Source organism: Macaca nemestrina, chromosome 2 (genome assembly GCF_043159975.1).
Source record: "Macaca nemestrina isolate mMacNem1 chromosome 2, mMacNem.hap1, whole genome shotgun sequence".
Taxonomy (NCBI): Eukaryota; Metazoa; Chordata; class Mammalia; order Primates; family Cercopithecidae; genus Macaca; species Macaca nemestrina.
Window position 1 is genome coordinate 7,836,765 of NC_092126.1, and position 25,657 is coordinate 7,862,421.

Genomic DNA, 25,657 nt, shown 5'->3' on the forward strand with positions numbered 1-25,657 from the left:
AGTACTTGCCACTAAAACAAACAAAAAGTACAAGAGAATAATAGTGATGCTTGGCAAAAGTGAAGGGGGTTGCTGGAATTATTGTGCCAGATGTGATCTGAGATCAAGATGCTGGCACAGCAGAGACATACATTTGAAGCCAGGTGACTAATCAGGGTTTTTTTTTGGGGGGGGAGGGCGGGAAGGGGTAGGGGGGAATGTTTAACTGAGAGGCAAGGGTGAAGAGATGAACAAGAATCAGAGAAAGAAGATGACCAGAGGAAAGCAACAATTTAGTTGGAGAAGCCAAATCTTCTAAAAATGGAAAACCTGTGAGGCACTCATTTTGCAGTAACCCACAAAAACCTTGCTGGATAAAGGGAAGACTCAATGGAAATAAACTGGGATCAACTGTAAATGCTTAATAAAGAGATAAGTGAAGAACAAGCAAATGCACCAATGAATATCCTGGTTTTACTTACATCTACAATTTCAAGTAGTACCATAACAACCTGTTTTTTAACCCCCTGCTATCTGCTTTGTGTACCAATGTCTAAATCTCTCAGCTGTAACTAGGATCAACCATAAAACTAATTGGTTTCTTCCTGCATGACCCATGGTTATGTATGAGGTACTTCCTCTCAGTTCCAGCATGTGATCTTTTTTCATCTGAGTTCCTGTAATGGCCAATAGCTTTCTCTAGATCTGTAGCCATTCTACACTTGCAACCTTGGCATTCCAAACAGCCTAGAGGCTGAAGCAGAATTAAATACCAAGTTTGCAAAACAAAATGAAACAGCCTAAATCCCCTTGGTCAGTTAACATTTGCAAAAATGCTGTCAGTAAGTTATTAAACAAAGATTATTTCTTTGACTTTAAGGAATTACGTATGAAAGAAAAATGTAGGGTCACTTATCACTTCTCCTAAAGTGTATCTCACTAACTGGAGTTTAAACATCCCTTGTGAATAAATAAAAACGAGAGGGCGAAGTGCAGGAAAGAGATAAGTAAAAAGATGATTCCTTGCAATAACACACAAAATACCTTTGAAAGTTTTACAAGTATACGCCTCTTTTTATAAGGAAATACAGTATAGATATAAGTCCAAGATACTCGTAAATCTAATGCTCTATAAACTTATTTAACTGTTCCCTATTCTCTACCTTCATTTTTAAGATGTTAAGTCCTATTTACTCTCTGCTTATAGTCTCATTAATAATACTTAACACTAGACCAAATATAGTAATACAAATCAGCACACAATACATGTAGAATTTTTGAAATCTTGTTTTAGGTTTAGTAGCCTTGATCTTTTTAAAAACAAACTTTCTTTTTTTGTTTATTTTAACAAACAAGTATTGTTGTTCTTTTTTAAAATAAATGATGGAAAACCGATGAATTAAGATTGATAAATGATATGCCTGGATCTAGCTAGAAAGTTAATGTCTAGATGTGGGAGAAAAGCTCCAAACTTAACATGCTGACCTCCACATGCTGTATGCATCAGGTCCAGCCACAGGAGGATGGTTTCCACACAGGTGGCCAACAACGAGTTCAGTCCTGCAGAATGATAAAGAATGGATTGTTTACGGGTATTAGAGCAGGAAAGGGAAGCAAACACTTAGCTTGCCACTCCCTTAAATGGCATCCTTTATGAACTCTGGCATTGTTTGTGAACTTTTTCTGGTCAAAAGCAATTCATGGAACTTTTTGATAACTTACACATTTGGCCCTGTACAAATTAAGGGTCTCTGACTCTGTTTCAGGGAAAACCACACACACACACACACACACACACACACACGCACACACACACACCCCCCACACACACACAATGTTTTTCAGGGCTGGAAGGAAAATAGAGAAACCTAATGCCTCCATAGATTGATGGCTCCATTACTTATATGGTAGACCATTCTGGATTCTTGGAATCTGGAGATTTTTACCAGCATGTTAATATCTCCAAAACCTTTCTATGACTGAGTTCTATGATTATATGACACAAAACCTAACAAGTTAAAATTCTGCTGCTTAAAATTCCTCATGTTTTATCACTCAGAAGAAAATAAAAGCATTTGGGGGTAAATTTCAGCCACTGAGAAGTTTCTTCCATCCAAATGGAGAAAGAGGGGAATTCAGAAATTTCCTAAGAAGTAAGATGAGTCTTCTACTTGCAGGGGAAATGTGTAACGCTCTCTCAGGTTTCTTGCCAGACTACCAAAACAATGCTGATCTCTTTTCTCTTTTTTTAAGTATGGGCACATTATAGGCAATATAAAATATGTACCATTGCCATCTATATTTCCTACATCGACTGGATCTGAAGAATTTATTCATGCAATAAAAACGCTGCCCGAGCACTGGACTAGCTATTGGATAATCAGCGATGACTAAGACCTGTTCCCTAAGAGCTCACAATCTATCTTAAGCACAATAGCATTATTTAAGGCAATATAAATTAGTTAAATGCAATGTATTATAACTATATTTGAGGTCTAATCACCCAAACTATACTTAAAAAGTTTAGTAAAGAATAGTCTTTCTTAGAGCCTTTATGCTAAAAAAAAAAAAAATTAAGTCAAAATTTCTTTGAAGATTTTCAAGAAGATTGAGAATCAGAGGCCAAATTTATTTGTTCTAAATGAGTTACTCATAAAATTATATGTTCTTAGCTTGTATGATTAATGAAACTGTTAATAAATTGCTGCTGTGGTCATAGGTGTGAAGTAAGAATTTGCTGGCTAATATAGGCTTAGTGACTCCCTGAGGATGAATGAGGGATAAGGAGCAGATTGGGTGAGTCAATGGACTAAGCCTCTGGAAACCCTGGCTTCAACACCAACTGAGACAGATATTTATTATATTAAAAAAATCATAGCACCGCCTTGAGCCTCATTTTCAAAGTATAAGGAGAAAGGGAAGGGACTTCTCAGCTGTTAAAATTCTTATTCTAAATTGGATTTCCTAAATGCTACAAATGTCAGATAAAGAACACTTGAGAGACAGAGCGGGCTGGCTATGTCAGGGATTGGAAGGCAGAACAAACAAAGGGGCTGCCCTTTGAAGAGTCAGGCAGATTATCAGCATGCACAGTAAGGATTCCGACACAGGCAGAAATGCCAGAAGGAAGAGAAAGATGAGGGGTTAAATGGCTGGGGTCAATAGTCAGGAAACAGGAACTGGGCTGTATGGAGCTAAAGATGCAGGCTCAGATAAGCAGATCAGATACAGGTACAAGCCCCCCGCATTGGGAAGACCTCGATACTTAAAGAAGGTCTTTGACAAATGCCTGTTTGTATGTTTTCCATTAAGGAAAGGATTGAAGGAAAGCTAATTTGAATGAAATTGCTAGGGACCAACAGCCACATCACACATGTTCACAAATACTAGCTCATTTTTGTTTAATTTTAATTTTAATTCATTTATTTATTTATTTTTAGTTAGAGGCCTAGTCTTGCTCTGTCGCCAAGGCTGGAGGGTAGTAGCACATTCACAGCTCACTGCAGCCTCAAACTCTTAGGCCCAACTGATCCTCCCACCTCAGCCTCCAACGTAGCTGGAACTACAGGTGTGTGGGACAAGCCCAACTAAACTATTTTTAATTTTTTTGGGGGGGTCTCAACATGTTTCCCAGCCTTGTCTCAAACTCCTGACCTCAAGAGATATTACGGCATCAGCCTCTTGAGCATCTGGGTAAACAGGTAAGAGCCACTGTGCCAGGCTCAATACTAGCTCTAATTTTGGTTTGTTTTTGAGGAAACTGAAGTTCGGAGAGCATCAGTAAATTTCCCTGCTCTCAGGGATATGAAGGAACTGGGTGTCTATCCTGAAAGCATTGGTAATGAGGCCGACAGTGGTGTCTCCCTCTGTTTGCAAAGCTTTCCAAATCTTGGGTTGAAAAAAAATAATTTCCAAATGCTGTCCAAATGCAAGATTCATCCTTTGCTAACCTCAAGTACAGCTAATCCTGCTGGGATGTGACCTAAATGGGAAGTGAGAAAGACTGTCGGACAGGGCATGGGACCTGAGATAAAACAGATTTTATACTGGAGCAGGTGCTCAGAGCCAGACTAAGACACCCTTACATGTGAGGGCAAACAGCTCGAGAAAGAGAGCACACAAGCAAAATCTTATGGTGGCCAAAGGCAGCCAACAGCCCAGTCAGGTAGATGCTCAGTGACCTGGGACTGCAGATACTTGGACTTCAGTGTCAGGGAATCTGGTGTCTCTCAATTTACATAACCAAGGAAAATGGCAGAAACTTTGGCAGACTGAGCATCTGACTTGGAACTAGGGTTCAGCAATGAGCAAATCACCAGCTGCCAGTTGAATTGAACAGAATATTTATTACCAAACTGCTTCGACAAATATTTATTGGTCACTTCCTAATTGAAGGCTTTCCTCCAGCCTGGGATTATATCAGTGAAAAAACAGACAAAAATCACTACTTCATAGAACTGACTTTTTGTTTGAAGGAAACCAGCAAATAATTTGGGTACCAAGGAACAGACTGGGAACATAATTTCAAGAGCAGGCATTAGTGGGAAAATTGAGAACATCAGAGTCTGACTTGATTCCTTCTGCCTTAATATGTCTATGACTTACTAAGCTCCTTCTTAATAGAGACACATTTGTTCCCATACCCTGGAGTGGCAGTGAACCTACGAAGTGTAGGGTTTGGAAGCGTGAGACAGCAGGAAAGTCAGAAACTAAAAAGAAATTATTATGAGCAAGTGTAACCCTCACATATGTATGACTCATGTATATCTATCTGATTGCCTATATGAGATGTTTAACTGTTGTATTAGTCACGGTTCTCTAAAGGGACAGAACTAATAGGATAAATATGTATATATTATACCATATATATATATATATGTATGTATTAACTCACACTATCACAAGATCCCACAATAGGCCATCTGCAAGGGACAGAACTAATAGGATAGTCTATAGAGGGACAGAACTAATAGGATAAATATATACATATTATACCCTATATCTATCTATATATATATACACATAAATTTATATATATGTTTATATAAATACATATATATATATATGTATGTATCTATAAAGGGTATTAACTCACATGATCACAAGATCCCACAGTAGTCCGTCTGCAGGCTAAGGAGCAAGAAAGCCAGTCTGAGTCCCAAAACTCAAGAACTTGGAGTCTGATGTCTGAGCGCAGGAATTATCTAGCACGGGAGAAATATGTAGGTTGGGAGGCTAGGCCAGTCTAGCCCTTTCACATTTTTCTGCCTGCTTTATATTCTGGCCACACTGGCAGCTGATTGGATGGTGCCCACCCAGATTAAGGGTGGGTCTGCCCTCCCCAGCCCACTGACTCAAATGTTAATCTCTTTTGGCAACAGCCTCACAGACACACCAGGAATCAATACTTTGCATCCTTCAATCCAGTTGAGTTGACACTCAGTATTAACCATCACAACTGTCATGAATACACTTAAAATCAAAACATACTTTTTTCCCAGGTTGCACATGACATAGGTTTAGCTCATCATTCAGATCATAGTCATGTGAATTACACCCCTGCAGGTAAGTTACACACAACAAGCATGGCCACATTTAGAAACTCTGAAATTTTACAACCAAGCTGCAATGACCGATACTAACTTGGTAGTGATGTTAACCAAGATGTATGACATTAAAATCATTCACTAAAATTTGTTTGGAAAATACTAAGTTTAAATTAATGAGTATGCTCATAAAGTAGGTAGCTAAAGATACAACATAAATTGAGGAAATATTTACTGTCTTTCTTCTAGAGAATGGAGGAACTTTCAGGATTAAATGGAAATAGCTGAAGAAACAAAACCTACACCTAACTGATACACCACATCTTTCAATCCAGTCTCAGAGACTTAAAATAGCAGAGCTAGAATATTTCTAAGATATGTCTTAAAAGGAAAGAGACCCTCCTAAGGTTCCAGAAATGCTAGTGACAATTCCAGTTTCAGAGACCAGGTTTCCTAATGGCCCATCTAGTGCTCTTGCCTTTCTACTACATTGTCATACCCATCATATATAAGAATGTCGGCTATTTAGGGTAAAAACAAATGTCCTCTGTATGTCTCAGCCTTTCTCAGAATACAAAATTCGCATTAAGGCTTTTTGCCAATTCTCAGTTCATGAAAACATCACAGGTTTCATCTACTCACACCTTTTACTCAAGCAAGGGAAAATAATATATAGTTCCTCCCTGCAACAAACAAGTCTAAACAGAGCCAAGGCTGGTTTAGTCAGTTTTTCAGCCATTCTTTCGTAAGCTTTTATTTATGATCATTAACCTGAGTCACTGTTTTCCCTAAAGACAGATACAAAGAAATACATGAGAAAATGGTTATGAGGACACAAAACTCAATAAACAAATAAACATATTTATATTTGTTGACATAGATGTTCATAACACACTTTTAAATGATATAAAACTAATATTAGTAAAGATTCGTTTTTCTAAGACATACCTACAATTTCTATTAGAAAAAGACTAGGGTAACGTACATCAAATTTATGGAGACATTTCAGATTATTTTCATTGGTGGAGTGGTTTGCTTATCTAGATTTTCTGCTCCATAATGAATATTCATTGTGTAATAAAAATGACATGATAATCAAATTATAGCAATTTCTCACTGCATGTTCTTTTACAAGCAGCTTCTCTAAACCAGATCAATAAGCAATTTCATCTGAGCCCTACAATAGCCTTATGAATCAGTTAAAAGATATGCTAGAACTGGGACCTTCATGGTAATCATTACAGAGGAAAGAAAAGACATGGTTGGGTACAATGGGCCAGTGAAAATTACCTTGCTTTATTCTGGCTCCTCGGAGGCAGTGACTTTCTGAGCAAGGGGTCTAAATTAGAGTTCATACGGCAGCAGGATTTAATAGTCAATAGAGACGACCTAAATAAGTTGAATAACAGTGATATATTGAAAAAAAAAATCTGTCTTTCAAGGAGCATGACACAAGACTGCATAACCCAGAACAATGGAAAGGAGGGCTAATCAGGTTAAAATATATGACTACCTGTTTTAGATCACAGTCTGGAGGAGGTTTTACAAGACTATCGTTTTTGGTCTAATAACACATTATAAACTAAGATGCTCGTTAGCATTTAAAGGCAGGGCCTCTATGTGTATACTGGGATGGTCTTTGGTAGCAAGCAACAGAAAACTGAAATCTAACAAGTCTAAACAATACAAGGGTTTGGCTAGCTTAGAAAAGGGGAAAGATATAAAGGAAAGGTGGAATTGTAAGCATTTTTAACCAATTATTTATGCTCTACCCTCTTCAGAATGACAGCTTTGTCTTCATGCTGGCTTTCCTTGTCCTGACAGAATGGCTCTGGCCTCCACATACACACATTTAACCATCCAAGAAATAGGAGAATATCCATGTATAAGAATTTCCTTCAAAAGCCCTGAAAGTCATTCTGAATTGATGAACTTAAGTCACCTGTCCACTTTTATTCCTATCACTGTTGCAAGAAGAATGAAGCACACTGATGGGTTTAGTCAAAATCACTGTATTAGAGATCTACTACTGTGTAACAAATTACCCCCAAAACTTAGCAGTTTAAAACAACAAACATTTCTATGAATCATTTCTTTCTACGGATCGTGTTAGTTGTGTGGTTCTGACTCAGGATCTCTCATGAGGTTGCAGCCAAACTGTTGGCTAAGGCTATAGTCGCATCTGCAGGCACAACGGGGGAAAGATTTGCTTCTACTCTATCATTGTTGACAGGCCTCAGTGCCTCACCAGTTAATGTCTGATCATCAGATCCCTGTTATTCGAGCCCCTTCACAGGCTTCCCACAGAGTGGTCAGAGGGACAGAGTGAGCTTTCAAGATGAAAGCCACAGTCTTCTGATAACCTAATCTCAGAAGTAACTGATCATCAATTCTGCTGAATTCTATTGATCACACAGGCCTATCCCAGGATGTGGGATCGAACTGTAAAGAGTATGAATACCAAAGGGACAGAGATCATTGAGGGCTATCTTGAAGACTGCCTACCACAGCCAGGTATGCCACTCTGCAGCCAGGAGCAGTATCAGCTTCCCCAACATATCAGAACTCAACATAAATCAGATTACAGAGACTTCTGGGAAGGACAAAGGGAGGAAAGATTATGGGACTGTAATCAAAATGCAAATTGCAGAGACTTTGGGGAAGGAAAGGGGGAGGAAAGATTAGGGGAATGTAGGCAAAATGTATCTACTGCAGCCCACAGCTTTATATTTCATGTTAATTAATATAATGGTTTCTAGCCCCACATTGCTGCCACTAAAAGTTTTCAAGAATGAAATGTGCATAAAACATATTCTACTAATTCTAATAAATTACATGGAGTTCCACAATAAAGTAGGCTCTGTGGCCAGAGAGTTAAGGCAACAAAACAGAAAAGGTTTCATTTTTCATAATAAAGCCATTTCACCACTGCACTCCACCCCGGGTGACAGAGCTAGACTCCGTCTCAAAAAAAAAAAAAAAAAAAAAAAACCAAAAAACAAAAAACATAATAAAGCCATTTCAAAAGAATGAATTTTGCAGACCCTATGCTCTGTGTAATACTCTTTGACAAACAATAAATCGGACATTTGGGCAACATGTTCACATTGATTCCCCTCTAATCCTAATATATTATATATTCCTTGCTTATTCAACAGGCATGTACTGAATTTCCCCATGGAAGAAATTCACCCTGGAGAAGTAGTATTGAGTCACTAGTTCACAGGCCAAATTTCTCTGTTTGATGGCTTTCATATGGTGTGTTAGTAAATTCCAGGGAGAAGATAATTTATGCCTATAATTTCGAGTATTAAGTATCAATTATCTAAAAGGTCACCAAATAGAAAGATTGTTTCATGAAGTAATGATATAGATTACCTTGCTTTCTATCACATTTAAAGTTTCACCATGCACTTTAATATCTATGGTCAAATACAAACCTTCGGAGTTATCAGAGTAGATAGTATTATCCTATCATAAAATAAAGAAGAAAAGAATATTTGTTTCTTTCAGAATGACAAATGAATGTCCCTAATCAAAGGGGAGCAAGATATGAAAAATAGTCTAAAGATAAAAAGTATTTCAAAATAACCCCTGGTTTTAAGTGTTGTGCTAAAATTAAAATCTTGAATGTTTTTACGTATCTTGTTCTTTGAACACTCCCACATGCTGCTTTGGGGCAATTTTAAGGCCTTTGTGTACATCAGACATTCTTAATTTTGGAGGTCTCAACTCGTATCAAATAAAGCAGAAGCTATGGTGTGTTTCTGAAACCCCGCTGCAGGAACAAGATACTCCCCAAAGCTGCTGGGAGACTTACATGATGATTGCTCAAAACTGAGATCCTCTCTGGCGACTGCTGTTATTGGGAACTTCTTTTCTAAGAATAACCTTCCTCCTAGAAAGCACCCACATCTCAGGATGTAGAAAACAGAGTCATGGCCCTCTCCCCCAGTTTGGGTCAACTCTGAAGGTTCATCCCAAACACAGAGCTCCATAGGGGATTGGCTAAGGTGTTTTTGTAACTGTATCAAAGTTTAACTTTTCCCTCTGTCCAGTCTGACTCTCAACCTCTTACAGGCATGTTTGGACGAGCACTGGTTAGGAAATCTCCTGCTTTTAAGTCTCCAGCTGAGAGTCTGTTTCCCCCAGGAATGTGACTTAAGAGCACTGGTGTCAGGAGTGGGCCGAAGATACAATCTTTAAAACGGGATTTTTTAAAAAGCTAGATCACCTATTAACCAGCTGGAAATGAAGACGCTGTCACTGGGGTAGATGGATGACTCATAGCATTGGCATGTTGTGTCACTGACATTGTCAAAAGTTTCACTGGTGATGAACTTGGCTGGCATAATGTTGGAAAGTAATACATGGATGGTGCAATATGTCATACATTTTGAGAAAGAAAGATAATGAAAGGCTAAAAGCTATGAATTCTAATTTAAATTACCAATTTAAGGTAAATGTCAGAGGCAGCATACAAAATACTCTCATTTCCCACAGCTGCAGGGACAATAAAAGCAGGCCCAGGACTTAAGAGCTCCAGAAAGCATTGATTGAGAAGTAGGATCTTTAAATTTGAGAAGGTAATATCTGGGCTGATGTACTTACAAACTTTGCCTTCCGAACGTGAATCCTCTCCGCTTGTAACAGTGGCCCATTTCTTCAATTTAAGGACTAGCGCTCCCCCTTGCTTAAGAATTATGTAGAGGCCTGTGCCTTGCAAGACAACAAATACCCTCTCTAACTTGGAATATACCCACACTTCTCCTACAGGCCAACAACAGGGTTAAGTCACAGCATACCTAGCCGAAAAGAACTGGGTCTGCTAGGGGAGGAATGGGACACAATGGTGAATAAATTGCCAGACCTAGACAAAATAGATTGGTGAATCCGGGAAAGTATGTATAGTACTGGACCCTAAGAGTTCTAAGGGTACTAAATAAAAGGAGATTAGTAAAACACAAAGATATCTAACAGAGAGTTGCTTAATTTCAGATCATTCTTCTGTGACACAAGACTTAATACTTGGTCAAGGATCCTGGAAAATAGTATTAATGAGCCGTGAGGCTGGTTCTTGGAAGTTTGGGAAAAAAGATGGCTCATACTAGGTGAAGTAGAAATACTAGAACTTTCATGGGAGATGGTGACCAAAAAAATATAAAAAGGCTCAAAGAAGTGTGCATAGCAAAATGGTTATACCACCTAAGGCTGGAAGCCCACTATCCACCTATATTCTATGGAAGAATCCAAAAGACATTTCATTGGCCAATACAATAAAGAGTGCACTGGTGGATGGAACATCAGAATAGTTGAAAAGATTAGTGGTGGCTATCCTTAGAAGGCCAGGACTGATGGCAGGGAAGGCTGTTGCAGAATGAGCTCTCTGGTAACAATGGAGAATCCCAAAAGAACATAGGCCAGTGGTGCTGATCAATCGTCTGACGCAAGGACATCTAATGATTGTAAAGCTCAGAGTGGCAGCCAGGAAACACGAGGGATATGCAGACCGATGAAGATAGTTAATAGACCGTAGTGTTCTTAGGAAGAGATAAACAGCCAAAAAGAGTGTTACTTAGTGCACATAACCAAAACAAGTTAAGGATGGATAAACAGGGGGCTGAGAGCAAATTCCCAGTAAAATTTCTAGTTTTCAGATCTGAGCCAGTTCTCAAGACGAGAATCCATTGACTAAAGAAAAAAAAGAAGAGAGAGATCCCGGTGAAGAGAAGCCCTAAAATACTCAGGGGTCTGCCATATCAGTGAAGTTTTGAAGGGCTCTGTGATGCGGGGCATGCCGATATAATCACCTCGAAAAAAAAAAAGACAACACTCAGCTCCCCTGTTTGAGACAGCATATTCCACATTTGGGAATATGTCTTTGACTTATTTACAAAGTGACATTCAAGATTGCCAGCTTTGAGTGGGCCCAGCAGGATACAGGGCTCTTCAAAAGTTCTAGACTATAGTGCAGGCAGCCTTACCACTTGAGCCAGCCAGATCCTAATGCTACTGGAAGTGTAAGTTGCAATTAAGAGAACCACAATAGAAATCCCTAGGGCCCTAAAGCAAGGCCAGGCATACCATCAGCAGCAGAGAAGTAAACACCATTTGAAAAGTAGTCCTTGTTATGCAACTGGGATCTGGTAGAGATGGAGGATCTACTTGTGGGACAACAGGAACCATTTGGCCAGAGCTACCTATCATGAGCTACGTTCTGTCAGAACCGCAAAGTCGTAAGATCAGCCACATCTATAGCAATTTATTGTTAGAAGAGGTGCATCCAGGACGGCATGTACAGGACAAGAGCTACATGAACATGTGGCCCACACTCCCAAACCATATACCACTGCAATACTGCTACGTCTCCCTCAACCGAACTATATTCACAGGTGGGTGTCCTATTATCTGGCTGAAGGAGGACGAAAAAGGATAAGCTTGGTTCACAAAAGTATTGGTTTGGCTTACTTTGTAGTGCAATCCAAAAATAAAAATAAAAAGGACCATTCTGCACTACAGGCTCACTCAGGATAACACTGAAAGATGGTAGTGAGAAGACAGCCTCCAATTAGGCAGGCAGAATTCTTCAGGCAATACAATTGATACTTCACTTTTTGCGGTAAGAGAAATATTTCTTGGTAAGAATATACACAGATTCGAGGATAGTGGAAAATGATCAGGATTCTGGAGGAAGATTAGATTTGAGAAAAAAGAGAATGGGAGAGAGACATGTGGATGAATCTGTGGGGATAGGTGCAAAATATGATCTTTGGATCACATGTTAATGCCCACCAGAGAACACCCACTGTGTAAAAGGCACTAAACAACCAAATAGGCCATTGACATCAACAGTAAGTACAATTTATCTACAGTTACCGCTGCAGCTCAACTCAAGTCTTGCAAGTAACTGATTGATCTGTATCTTACCCTAATTGCCAAACAGGAGAAAGAATATATGTGTGTGTGTGTGTGTGTGTGTGTGTATATAGTGTGTATATATATGTGTATATATGTATATATGTGTATACATATACACACACACACCAACTGGAATTTAATAAAAAATTATTATACAGTCAATGAAGCAGAAATATGTGACCAATAATCAAAAGAAAAGTTTAGAGAAGCAGACCTACGTATAAACCAGACCTATTTATTGGAATTAGAAGATGAAGACTTTAAAATAACAGTTAAAAATGTGGTAAAGCATTTACAGGTAAAGACGGAATGAATGAATGAAAAGCTGGACCAGTTTAAAGAGATAAATGGGAGTTGTAGAAAAACAACCAACTAGAATGCTTATAACTAAAAGACGCAATACTTGAAATTAGAAAATTCATTGAATGGTGTCAATAGCAAATTGAACAGTCAAAAAGAAAAAAATAATGACCTAGAAAACAGGGTAATAAAAATCACCTAAACTACAATGGAAAATAAAGAAAAATTATGGAGAAAAATTAGTGCCCTGGGAATTAATATCAAATGGATGTAATCGAAGTCTCTGAAGGAAAGGAGAAATTGGAAGATAAAAATATATTTTAAAAATAATTGTGTGAAAAAAAATTTCAATTTGATTTTTTAAAAAATGCACATATGTAAGAAGTAATAAACCCAAGCAGAAAAAATGCAAAGAAAAGCACACATATTCAATTACTTGCCTAAAACCAAAACTACAGTGAGCATCTTAAAAGAGGCCACAGACAAAGGAAAAATAAAGAAAACAAAAAAGGAAAACATATAATGTATAGGGAGACAGAGACATAAAAACAGTAGCCTACCCTTATTCACAGTTTTGCTTTTCGAGGTTTCAGTTATCTGCAGTCAACTGTGGTCTCAAAATAGATTCATTTTGAAATAAAGCTAATTAAAACAAAAAGTCAAGTTGTGATTTTTTATTTGCTGAAAATATTCTTCACAAAATGAAGGTGAACTAGTGTAACTGCCCAACGGGTTCACCTTGCCTGCTGCCTAGACAGAGCCAATTTATCAAGACACGGGAATTGCCATGGGGAAAGAGTAATTCCGACAGAGCTATGAGGGACACTGGAGTTTGATTATCACTCAAACCAGTCTCCCTGAGCATTTGAGGATGGGAGTTTTAAAGATCATTTGGCAGGTAAGGGCTCAGGAAGTGGGGAGTGCTGATTGGTCAGGTCGAAGAAGGAATCAGAGGGGGTCGAAGTGAGGTTTTCTTGCTGTCTTCTGTTCCTGGGTGGGATCGCAGAACTGATTGAGTCAGATTACTGGCTTGGGTGCTGTCAGGTGTTTGATGGAATGAGGGTCTGCAAAATATCTCAAGCACTGAGCTTAGGTTTTACAATAGTGATGTTGAAATGACCTCATTGTCGAGAGTAACACCCAGGGTTCGTTCTTTCACGGCCATGGAGAACAAGGACATGGACACACAAAGAGTGAGGTTGAGAGCAGAAGTTTAATAGGTGAAAAAGAGGAGTCCCAGAAAAATGGGTCGTCAAATGCAAGGGGTTTTATAGATGAGCTGGTGAGGAGGTGCTGTCTGATTTACATAGGGCGTGAAAGACTGGTTAGACCAGGTGTGCCATTTGCATAGGGCCCAAATCCCTGGTAGCCCCCACCCTCATGTTTTATTATGCAGGTGGGCTGTCTGTCTGAGCTGTGCCATGTTGCCCATTTCTTTATTACTGTACACGTGGTAACAAGAAAAGGAAAGATGGAGCCCCCAGTTGGACATATCTGGCCCCCAGATAGCCCTTTTCTCTTAGCACAGCTGCTGGGATTCCCCCATGCAAGTTTCCAGCTTGCTCATCTATGTTTACAGCTCAATTTTTCAGGCTGCTCTTTGTTAGGAAAAAACATAATTTCTTGGGCTGCTTTTTGTTAGAAGGGAAGCTCTGCCGAAGACTCTTTTGCCCTCACTCTCTGCCTAAATAATTTCTTTCTACCTCCTGTATCAATGTTATCTCCAGGAGCAATTTGGGGTTATGCAGACTTTTGCAGCCAGAGGCAGCATGACCTGTAAACCATAATTTCTAATCTTCTAGCTAATTTCTTAGTCCTACAAAGGCCGACTGGTGCCAAGTCAAGAAGGGAGTCTTTTCAGGGAAGGGCCATTATCAATTTTGTTTCAGAGTCAAACCATAAACTAAATTCCTTTCTTTGGTTAGTTCAGGCTACACCCAGGAATGAACAAGAACAGCTTACAGGTTAGAAGCAAGATGGATTGGGTTAGGTCTCATCCCTTTCACTGTCATAATTTCCTCAGTTACAGTTTTTGCAAAGGCACTTTCACTAAGGACTAACTGGGATAATGAATGGTCAAATGCCCAATTGCTAATGGGCATTTTATAAACAGTATAAAGACTGTGAGCTCTCAGTGCCTGTTGAGTGACTAACACATAGTGGGTGCTGGGTAATTACTGACTCAATGAAAGAATGAAATCATCTTATTACATTGAAGTGTTCAAGTTTCTTTGCTGTTTATTTTAAAAACCTAAAATAAAGACATTTTAACATCAATAAAATTGAAGGAATTAGTTCCCAGTAAACCTACACTAAACATAATTTCTTAAATTCTTAAAAAATAATTTTATGGTTTAACGCAAATACAGTAACAATGTATTATGGAGTTTATCACATTTAATAATAGCACAAAGAAGAGTGGGGGTAAATACGTGTATATTTTTGTAAAGTTCTTTGTAAGTGAAGTACTGTAGCATTATTCCAAAGGTGACAATACTAATTTAAGAATGCATATTATAGTCACTAGAGCAACCACATAAAAATAAAATAAAAGTCAAAACAAGAAGAAATAGACAAAATGGCAATAGAGGAAACTAAATTGAACTCTATGGAGAAAAAAAAAAAGCTAATCCAAGAAAAGCAGGAAAGGAGGAAAAAGAGAAGAAAGAATAGAATGGGGAAAAAAATAAAAGAATGCCAAGATGTTGGCTGATGTTCAACCAAACAATTACATTATAATTAATTATAATTATAATTAATAATGTAATGGAATATAATATGAAGGGACTGAAAACTCTAGCTACATTTTGTTCTTATCACACTCATCCTCCCTATTTCAACTCTGCTATTACACCAGCTGAGTTTCTTATTATCTCTCATTTTGATGATTGAGAAGACTTCCTAAAATGGTCTTCCTGCCTCCACTCCCTCACATGTCACACCAGATAAATCTTTCTAAAACCCAAACCTTGAAATGAAACTCAGCTCGTGCAATCCTTATTGCTTTACTAGTTTCTCTCCTACCTACATGTGAGGTTTCAGGCCTCCTCTCAATAAAAGAAGGACTGGGGCTGAATTTGGAACCTTAGGAAATGTTTCTATTTTCCTCCCGGGAAACAGTTTATACTATTTTAGAGAAGTTTGTACATCTTCTGCCTTGGACTAGACTTCTACTGTTTGTTGTATTTCTTTGGGTGTCTATATTTGGTTTGCAAAATTTCTTTGTTTCCTGCCTACTTTGCTCTAAATAACATAGTCAATTTCTTTTTTGTTCTACAGTTTAAAGATCAAAGGTCAGCCAAGCCTCAGTCTCAGCTCAGCCCAACCCAACATAGCTTCAACCAGCCCAGTTAAGAATCCCAGCCCTAGCCAGAGTGTCATCTTGGCCAAGAGAAGCATTCAAATACCTTTCAGTGCCAAAACTCGAGATCCATGTTTCTTCACATCGAGCCTCACAGCTCCTTTTAAGACATAAGTTCTAGTCATATGAAATTTCAGAAGTTTCTGGACATTTCTTTCTCTTTAATATGTTTGCATCTTTAGACCTGCCTTTCTTCTTTATGAAATATTCTAACCATTTTCTCTGCTTTGGGAATTTATCCTCTAAGACCTGGCTCAAGTCTTTAAAATACTCTGTGAAACGTTTCCCAAGCAGAATTAGTCTGCCCTTTCTTCTTCAGTGCTGCCATGTTACTTTGAACAAGCACAGATCACATTGTTGTAAATATTACCTGTCTGACTCAATCATTGGACTGTAAGGAACAGGATTTTATTTGATATTGCATATCCTCTTTGTATTTAGTACTAATGCTAACATTTAAAAGCTTTTCACTAAGTGATAGTTGACTAAATATACAGTTTTTTTGCAAAGTAGGATAAGAAACATCAAAAAATGAAACATTATATTCATTTACCTTTAGAAACAACTGTAGGATTGCAATAAAGCTGCACTGGATTCGACTGATTTAATTCAATTAGAGTTTACTAAACACCCACATACAGCTAGAACTCAAACATATGTGGAAGAAACTGAGTGACAATACTCAATAGGCCTTAAGAGAGTCAAATTTGGAAGTCCTTCATGCAAAGTGTGTAATGTCTGAATTTAAATGTTAAGGTCATTTGTCCAGAAGTAAAAGAGATGATAATTTTTATTCATCAAAACTTTTGCCACAAATAAGACAAATTACAATGCAAACAAGATCGCAATTGCGGGAGGTGCTTAAAACACTTGAATGACCAAATGGTAGCATTTTCCAGTCATTCACTTATATACAGAAAACAAATGCCCTGATTACAAATCATACTATGCTATAAGAAAAGTTTTTTAACTTGAGTAAATATATGTATCAAAGCAATAGAATATCAGAAAGCCCAGAATGAAGGCTTCTGCAATTTGAAAAATTTTATTCTTTAACAAAAATAATAAATTAGGTTTCAGTAATATCCTGAACTATGAATATTTTTCAAAAGAAAGCCTCTCATTTAGGAAAATTTACCCAATAATTGGATTATATCTTTTGGTAACTACTGATGTCCCTCCAAGGGTAACAATGGGAAGAAACATGGTCTGCAGCAGAATTGAATTGAATGAAAAAACTATGTTCATTGAATTTCAATTTAGGCAGGCTGGCATGATGGGCCAGGTCATTATTAGTTGTCTAACACAATATTAGCTTGTTGAAGTCCTGAGCAATGAATGTCAGGTCATCATTTGTTGTCTAATACAATATTAGCTTGTTGAAGTGCTGAGCAATAAACTTTTTTTTTTTAATTTTGCAGGGAAAGTTTACTGTGGAGATGATGAAATCTTGGGAAGAAACAGCCAGCTCTTATTGCAAAATCCTACACAATTTGCAATCATCCTACAATTGCTGTTATCCCTAGTGATGCTTTTGCTTTCCAGTCTACCCTCTGTGTGTGGTAGAGAATTCGCAGAGTGAATCTTTCTGTCTGACTGATCCATGTGTTTGTACTCAGAAGAGACGAGTCTGATTTTTATTCCACTTGAAGTATTCAGTTCTATGTGGCATGCCTCCTTGAAAGTTGTTGAACTGGGGAAATGAATGCACTCGTGATTAGATATTCTTTTTACATTATTAGAGAAGGCATGCTTTTATAATGCATGCTTTATTTCTAGTATCCTTATAGTAACTCTCAGCAGCCCTTATTATGACATAAAATTCACAGAGTCATACTCTGGGCTTACAGAAATTTGAGGCAAAAAGAGAAAAACAAAAGCATGTCTCCTAAATCACAAAGCAAATTATATTTATTCTTATTTGTAGAAGAAACATAAAGAGGAAAGAGACCAGAGTTTAAGATCCAGATTCTTTCTTTTTCTTCTTTTTGTAATGCTGCTTATCCACCAATACATGTCATATTTAGAATCCTATTCTATATACACGTATTGAAGTCCTACTACCAGACCTCTGTGCTAGTTCCCATGACCTAGGGTAATACAAAAATATGAAAGTAAAACAAACAATCTCTCCCGTGAAGGAATTTACAAATTGTGGCAGAAAGACACTTATCCAATACAAATTAACATGTAACAAGGACCATGAGACTAGTCTGAAGTGCTGGGGGATTGTGGAGAAGAAAATGTAACTGACACAGACTCAAAGATGGCTTTAGGCAGGCTGTGGTTTGATTTTACAAGCATAGAAAGATTCAGGAACAGCAAGAAAGAGGTACATTTGCAATCTGGGCTGATGGAAAATCATGAGTAAAGCACCAACGTGTGAAAGAGAAAAACACAGTCAACATACCAAGTATGCAGGGTGTGGTGTAGGAGTAAGAGAAGTAAGTTTAAATTATTGTGGGAAGAACTTTGAGCATCATGCTGAGGAACTGGACTTTAGTCTCTGGAAAATTGGAATTCCTTAGAGGTCATTTTTGAAGTTTAGAAAGATCCCTCAAGAGCAGAGGTGAAGCACTGAAGAGGAACTAGAATGAGGAGAGGAAAATGAAGGGAGATGAAAGAAGAGTTAAAGAGTTGTTATGTTAATCCAGGCAAAGATAGAGTGCTTGAACCAAAGTATTGGCTCTAAGGAGAGAGGACACAACGAATATGAGAAAATTTTCAAACCAAAATTACAAGTTCTCAGTTAGAGAAGGGTCTGCCTTAATGACAGATTCAAGGTTATGTTTTTCTAATCCTGGATCTGCATAGTTTTAGAGAAGTTTTATATTTTAGAAGCACATCTACAGAATTCTGCCAAAATTCTGTATTAGGACACACTCATAGCAGGATATTAATTCTGTATGAACATTCCCTGTAAAAATGAAATAACTTCTTTTTGAGTTCCAAAAATAAGGACTGTGATTAATTTGAGTACCTTTAAACCTTTAAAGTGTACGTAATGACATCTACTTTGAATATATCGGTAATAATCCATAGGAGTTTTAACAGTGAACATTAATTTTCATCTTTTGAGAATGTAAAATGCAAGGCTGTGTATAATCTACATAGTGACTTATATGCCAACTACATTAGAATCTTTGTATATTAATTCACATGGGATAATTTTGCAATTTGAAGGCAATATTACATAACTTTTAATAATCGAATAATAAAATATTTTCAACCTAAATAATAAATATGATATCTGCAATCATTATGCCTCAAAATTATATAACTTATCGACAGTTGTAATAATAATTCTTTCTTTTATAGCATGGAATATTTATTTCAGCAAGACGTTATGGTATAAGGGAAAGATAAAACTTTATTTCTTCAAAATAGAGAGTTACCTCAATATCACCCATTGAATATTATATCCCTACTGCTTTTAAATGCCAGCTTTATCATAAAGTAAATTATTTTATATGTTTTAGTATGAATAGCATTGGGTTTTAAATCAGATTGAAGAAGGGCTATCTAATCATTTTAGATAAACATGCCTTTGGTTTACCACAGACAGGTAATTTACCACAGTGGTATTTGGGTCTGGCAGTTCAAAAATTTTCCATCAACATGCACATTAGTCTGAAAATCTACAGATTTGTCCAGACATGAGTATGTATGCTTCATGTATACAACATTTTGTTACAAACAAGAATCATCTAAATTTGAAAGTTATGACTTTCAGATCTTATCTTATTATAGCAGTATTTTTTCAGAAATTAATAGGATAGTCTGAAAAAAAAATGAAGAGACATATTCAAGCTTGTTTTTTGTTAACTCCATAAAATGCAGGATAAAAATAATCTAAAGATGTCATTACTTATATATTACTTACACTTTCTTGGTATAAGAACCTGAAAACAAAGAGTGTATATGCTTAGCCTACCAAAATGATGGCTTTTATTTCTTTCAGCAAAAATCATATTGATTTTCCTCAATTTCCTCTTCACCCTGAATTTCAAGAGGAAATTTCAAGAGGAAATTAAGAGTCACTAAATCTGAACTTCATCTAAAGTAATTTTAGGCTCAGTTCAGTTTTTAGTGACCCTGACTTTCTTCATGTTAAAGACTCTAAAAAGTAAAAATTGACCAATCCAGGTATATTTCACAGGAAGTTAAAAAAATAAAACAACCAACCAACAAACAAAAACCCCCACAGAAATGAGAAATCAAAATAAGGACCTAAAAAAGGCTTCACTTTTTTCCTGATCTAAGCTATATCAATAATTAATTGTACTGCTATTTTTCTTTTATATGGGTAATCTGGCATTGGCTGTGTGCACACCACTAGAATCTCAATGCAAGCGAACATTCCATTAAAATGCCCTATATTGGTTCTCACAAGATTGCAAAGAAATTTTTCTTCTAAAAACATTGTTAACAACGTAAATGTTTATTACTAGAATTACTAGAGAATGACATGTAAAGTCCATAAATCACATATTTTTCTAATAATCTGAGATCTGATGTTTTGTTTTAAATTCTTATGAAGTTTAAATTATCCTAGAGAAAAGGTGGGTCTTTCTACAAAAGTATTTCTCAAGTAGTTTTTATTAGAAAGTTTTCAATAAAGAAAAATAGAATCCATATACTCTTGCTTTTGCAGTCCAAAATCAAAAGTTTGAAGAGAAAAGAAGAGAACTTGGGGATTTTTAACAGGCCAATCATTGTTCAGTATTTGGCTAAGGTGGAGGTAAAGAAAAGTCACAGAAATCAATATTTTGGTGGGAATTAGAATATATAAAAAAAACAAAGTTAAAGACATCAACAACCAAAAAACAAATGATTCTTAGTCTAGCCACGACAAACCCTGTTTATCATAGACATTTAATTATCTCTAAAAGTATATAATAATGGTGTGAGAAAGAGAGACCAGATTACCAGGAGGGTTTGTTGTGTGTAAGTGTAATTTGAACACAAAGGAACTCTAAAAATAACTTTGAAATCCTTTTTGTGTGTTAGACATTTTTTAGTTACTTTTCTTCAGATGAATATAACAGTGCCAAGAAAAGACCATCAGGATAATGTTGATTTATTGAACTAATACTTCAACCTTTTCTGTGAGCCAAACCACTTGTTAGGCACTTGACATGGTAAGCAGAGCTCTTGAAGGTGTATAAAAACACAGTTACTCTGAGCAAAAGGAAAGATTTTATGAGATCACATTAAAAAGCAGAGATATCAGAAAGTACAGGAATAGATCTAATCTCACGGACATCCAAGTTCAGGGTATTCAACCCTTTAGGGTTTCCCATCTCCTCTCTCTGCTTCTCGCTAGCTGCTTCATTCTTTAATTGCAGAAATACCACAAAGCCTGAAACCATAGGGTTTCAAGTAGTCCTAGGCTTGGCTCTGAATCTCTTCTTGTGAAATGTTCCCCATAATCTCACAACCAATAAGAACAAAATTTTACCCACTTTGCACCACTTTTAAAAAGTAGAAATGTATCTTCTTGGCCAGACTGGATCACGTGCCACCACAAAAACTGTGGTCCAGGCATCAGAATATGATGATTGGTTCACCTGTCTTGCCATCAAGAGAACACGAAGACAACACAAGAGTGTCATAAAGAAAACAGTGTGTCTTCAAAATCCCATTTTATATAAAATAATTCAAAATGAAATCCATCATATGAGAGTTCCATTCCCATACAAGGGGAAATTAATATACAAGGTGGGGCCACCAGGAAGTGATATCTTGGGAATCATTTCTGAATTCTACCTATCAGACCTTTATTAAACATTCCTGCAAAGAAACTGTGGTTGACAAAATAATAGTTCCCTAAAAGATATTTGCATCCTTACTCCTGAAACCTCTGAGTATTAATATTATATGACAAAAAAAGACTCTGCAACTTTGATTATCAAGATGAGACTTAAATGCAGTCACTAGTATCTTTATGAGAGAGAGAGAGAGAGAGAGAGAGATTGATTCAATACAGACATAAGAAAAGGCAACATAACTATTACCAGCAGAGACTGGAGTGATGTAGTCAAAAGCCAAGGAATGCTGGCAGCAAGCAGAAGCTAGAAGAGGCAAAGAAAGGATTCCTTAGACCTTCTAGAGAAAGTGCAGTCCTCAAACACATTGATTTCAGCCCAGTGAAACTGATTTGACTTATGGCCTTCAGAATTGTGAGCGAACAAATTTCCATTCCTTTAAACCACCAAGTTAGTGGTAACTTGTTACAACAGCCACAGGAAACTAGTACAGAAACTATGAGTTTAAGGGAAGATGAATAATGTTAAGAACAGGCAAACTCCATGAGGCAAGGAGAGCTATCACTTTTACTACCAGAACCGCTCTGTGTCAGCAACTTATCAATAAAAATGATGACACAGAAAGGTCTGGTAACGCCAACTATTGATAAATAAATGAATTAAATATAAAGAGGATGATTTAATATCTCAATTGTTTGAATGACTCTTAAGCGTGTATTGTGCCATGAATAATAGAGCCATGAAGAAAACCTTTAAAGTAGTGTTTATTTCATCTTGATCACAACTTCATTTAAGGTTTAATAAAACAAATTTGTGGTCCATAGACATAACGAAATAATTAAATATACATATTCCTGGGGTACATGCTTTACTCATTTATTTATGTTTTTATTAGGATTGGGTGACCAAATGACTTTGAAAGCCACTGCCATAAACAATGGGAAGCTATTGGAGGCTGGGTGCACTCATCATGATAAAATTTATATTTTAGACAGAATAACTTTGGTATGGTGTGGAAAGTAGGTTGAAGAGAAGAAACTGAAAGCACAGGGATCAGTTAAGGTGTTGTTAAGGTAAATTACTCACAGCAGTTCACTCTGAATTTTGGATGAAGGTGGCATAGTCTCACAGTTAATAATATAATAATAAGCAACTACCAGGATTGCTGACTGGGTGGCAGTCTCTGTAACTTCGTACTAATGCTCATGATAACTCTTTGGAGTAGGTATGATGTTTATCCCATTTTACAAAATCACTTACTCAGCAAATATTAATGAACACTTACTATTGGTTGAGTATTTTATTAAGAGCTGAGGAGGAAATTAAATTGTAGTTAAGGGCCATAAAGCTTCTAGATACTGAGTTGGGATTACATTCAAGTCTGTTTGACACCTATTTATGAAGGGTAGAAGAATGAGGAAAGGGAAATATGAAATAATTTAGCACTATCATAATTGTTTAAAACCAATCGTCTACTCACTGCTTATATAGTTGGTGTAAGAAAAGAGGTTTTTTTATTTCTTTTTTTTTCTGAGAAAACAAAAGAGCCCCGATAAATTCTATGAGATTCTCATTGGAGGCCCTGAACTATTCTGAAAGCAACTGCAATATTTCAAGGACTTTTTGATGTTCTAGAATAGTGGCTTTTGCTTACACTAATGAGACATGGAGAAAAAGAAAATTGTCACAGTAAAATACAGCAGTTTGCTGTGCGACTTTTCTCAACCATAGCTACTTTGATTTCTAATTACATGATTAGTAGCTAACCTGATTAGCTCTGCCTGGGATACAAAATTCAAATAGCACTTTGCTACAAAAAGTGGAATTTGCCGTTAGAATAAACATTTCAAAACAGTGTCATAAATATTCCTAAAGCTGGAAATGACCTGGCATGTTAATCTTGTTTATCCTTCTACTTTAGGGCAGATCTAAATAAAGATGATTCCAATCACATATTCTATTTCTGAGCTATTCCAATATAATTAAATACAACAAATATTTACTGAGAATTTATATGTACCAGGCACAATATCTAGAAAAAGAAAAACTAAATTCAATTGGCAGTCTTTTCTTACTCTTTAACATTTTTAATTTTGTTTGAAGTTGAAAAGAAGCTATCCTGAACTCCCTTCCTTTTTTTTATTGTTTTACTAACTTATTTGTCTTTAAAAAAAAAAAAAAAAAAAACCTCACTCCTTCAATTGCCCTCTAGTTTCGGACAAATAATATTTAGAAAAGCATGATCCCAAACTTATAATCACTATCAAATTAAGACCAATAATTACCTGTGTGTTCTCAACCTAAGCAAAATGCAGAATATATGCAATTACTTTGATAATTCAAGCCGGGAAAAACATGTTGCTGTACTTGCTAGAGCTCTCCCTGATATTCTGATTTATATTTGGGAGAAAATGGCCCAGTTTAACTTGAATACTCTTGAATGTTTCCACAATTAAAAGAGAATATTTCCCAATGGCCCTATAGTCAATATTACCTTTCCTTTTAGAATGCTGATAGATAAAATAACCTTAAATTTTTGTGATTTTTGACTCCAATATTTGTATTAATTATTTACATAGTTTGTTTCTTAGTTATTTTGTTTTCCATCTGTTTACCTCTGTTTCTCCCCAGCAACAGACAATCTTTGGCCAATATCTGCTACTATGTTTCATGATTTTGACTTAAAAAAAGAAAAATCTTAAGAAGTGATAATAACAACAATAATAAAATGTTCTATTAATTAATTCAGTGTTACTAAGTGGAAATCACTGTACAATTTTGCTTTAAATTCACTGGTTTGTTTAAATATTACTACAATCCTATGGACTAGGTTACATTTTACACATGAAAAAACTGAGACTCAGAGAGGCTAGTGTGTTAATCTGGGTTCTCAAGAAGCAGCTCTCAAGATGGGATTAAATGTGTAAATTTAAGTAAAGGAAACACTTATGCGGAAGAAAATAGAGAGCTGGAAAAGGCTGGGAAAAAACTAGACTGTTTCAGGCCCTTTTGCATTGCTATAAAGGAACACCTGACACTAAGTAATTTATAAAGAAAAGAGGTTTTTTGGCTCATGGTTCTGCAGCCTGTCCAGAAAGCATGGTGACAGCATCTACTTCTGGTGAGGGCCTCAGGAAGCTTCCAATCGAGGTGGATGGTGAAAATGAACAAACTTACCTATATGGCAAGAGAGGGACCGAGAGGGTGGACTACGCATGTGACCTTACTGGGATCTTGATCTCAGACTTCTGGGCTCCAGAACAATGAGAGAATAAATTTTTTTAAGCCACCTAGTTTGTGTTAATTTGTTGCCACACCCCAAGAAACTAGTATAGTTGTCGTAAATAATAACTAGGACAACTTACATAAAGAATGTACAGTTTTGGCTCTAGTAGGCATAAAATAAAATGTAGTTATTATTTTAATTTCAGTATCATTATGATTCTAGATCAAAACTGTTAAAATGCAAATATGACCAGGTCATGAATTGTTCATAGAATAGAGACCAAAACTTTAAAACAGTTCAAAATTCCCCGTAGCAAAATCTGGTCACACACCCACCTCTCTACATGGTACTTCTTTTTCCTTCATTTTTTTTTCCCTTCCCTAACCAAACAGAACTTCTTTCGAATTGTTATTCTCTCTCACCTCCAGGTGTTCTAACATGTGGTTCCCTCTGTATAAAACACTTTCTTTTCTGTTTCTTTCCTTCGGTCTCTGCGTAAATTCCTTCTTCAAGCGAGTTCCTTCCTGGTTAAGGAAGATCCCTCTGGCTTACGTGCCAT

General features: G+C 36.7%; 1 long non-coding RNA gene across 2 annotated transcripts in view; it reads right to left on the reverse strand.

Annotated features, from left to right (window-relative positions):
• Nucleotides 1-302: 302 nt before the first annotated feature.
• LOC139361831 (uncharacterized) overlaps nt 303-25,657 on the reverse strand; it is a 166,786-nt gene continuing 141,431 nt past the window's right edge. The window contains exons 4-5 of one of the 2 annotated variants that reach the window (XR_011619541.1): nt 5,075-5,183; nt 303-1,539 (exon numbers count right to left, since the gene is read on the reverse strand). This is a non-coding gene — a long non-coding RNA (uncharacterized lncRNA). The remainder of the gene's footprint in view (nt 1,540-5,074; nt 5,184-25,657) is intronic. The other variant, XR_011619540.1, reaches the window with a different exon arrangement.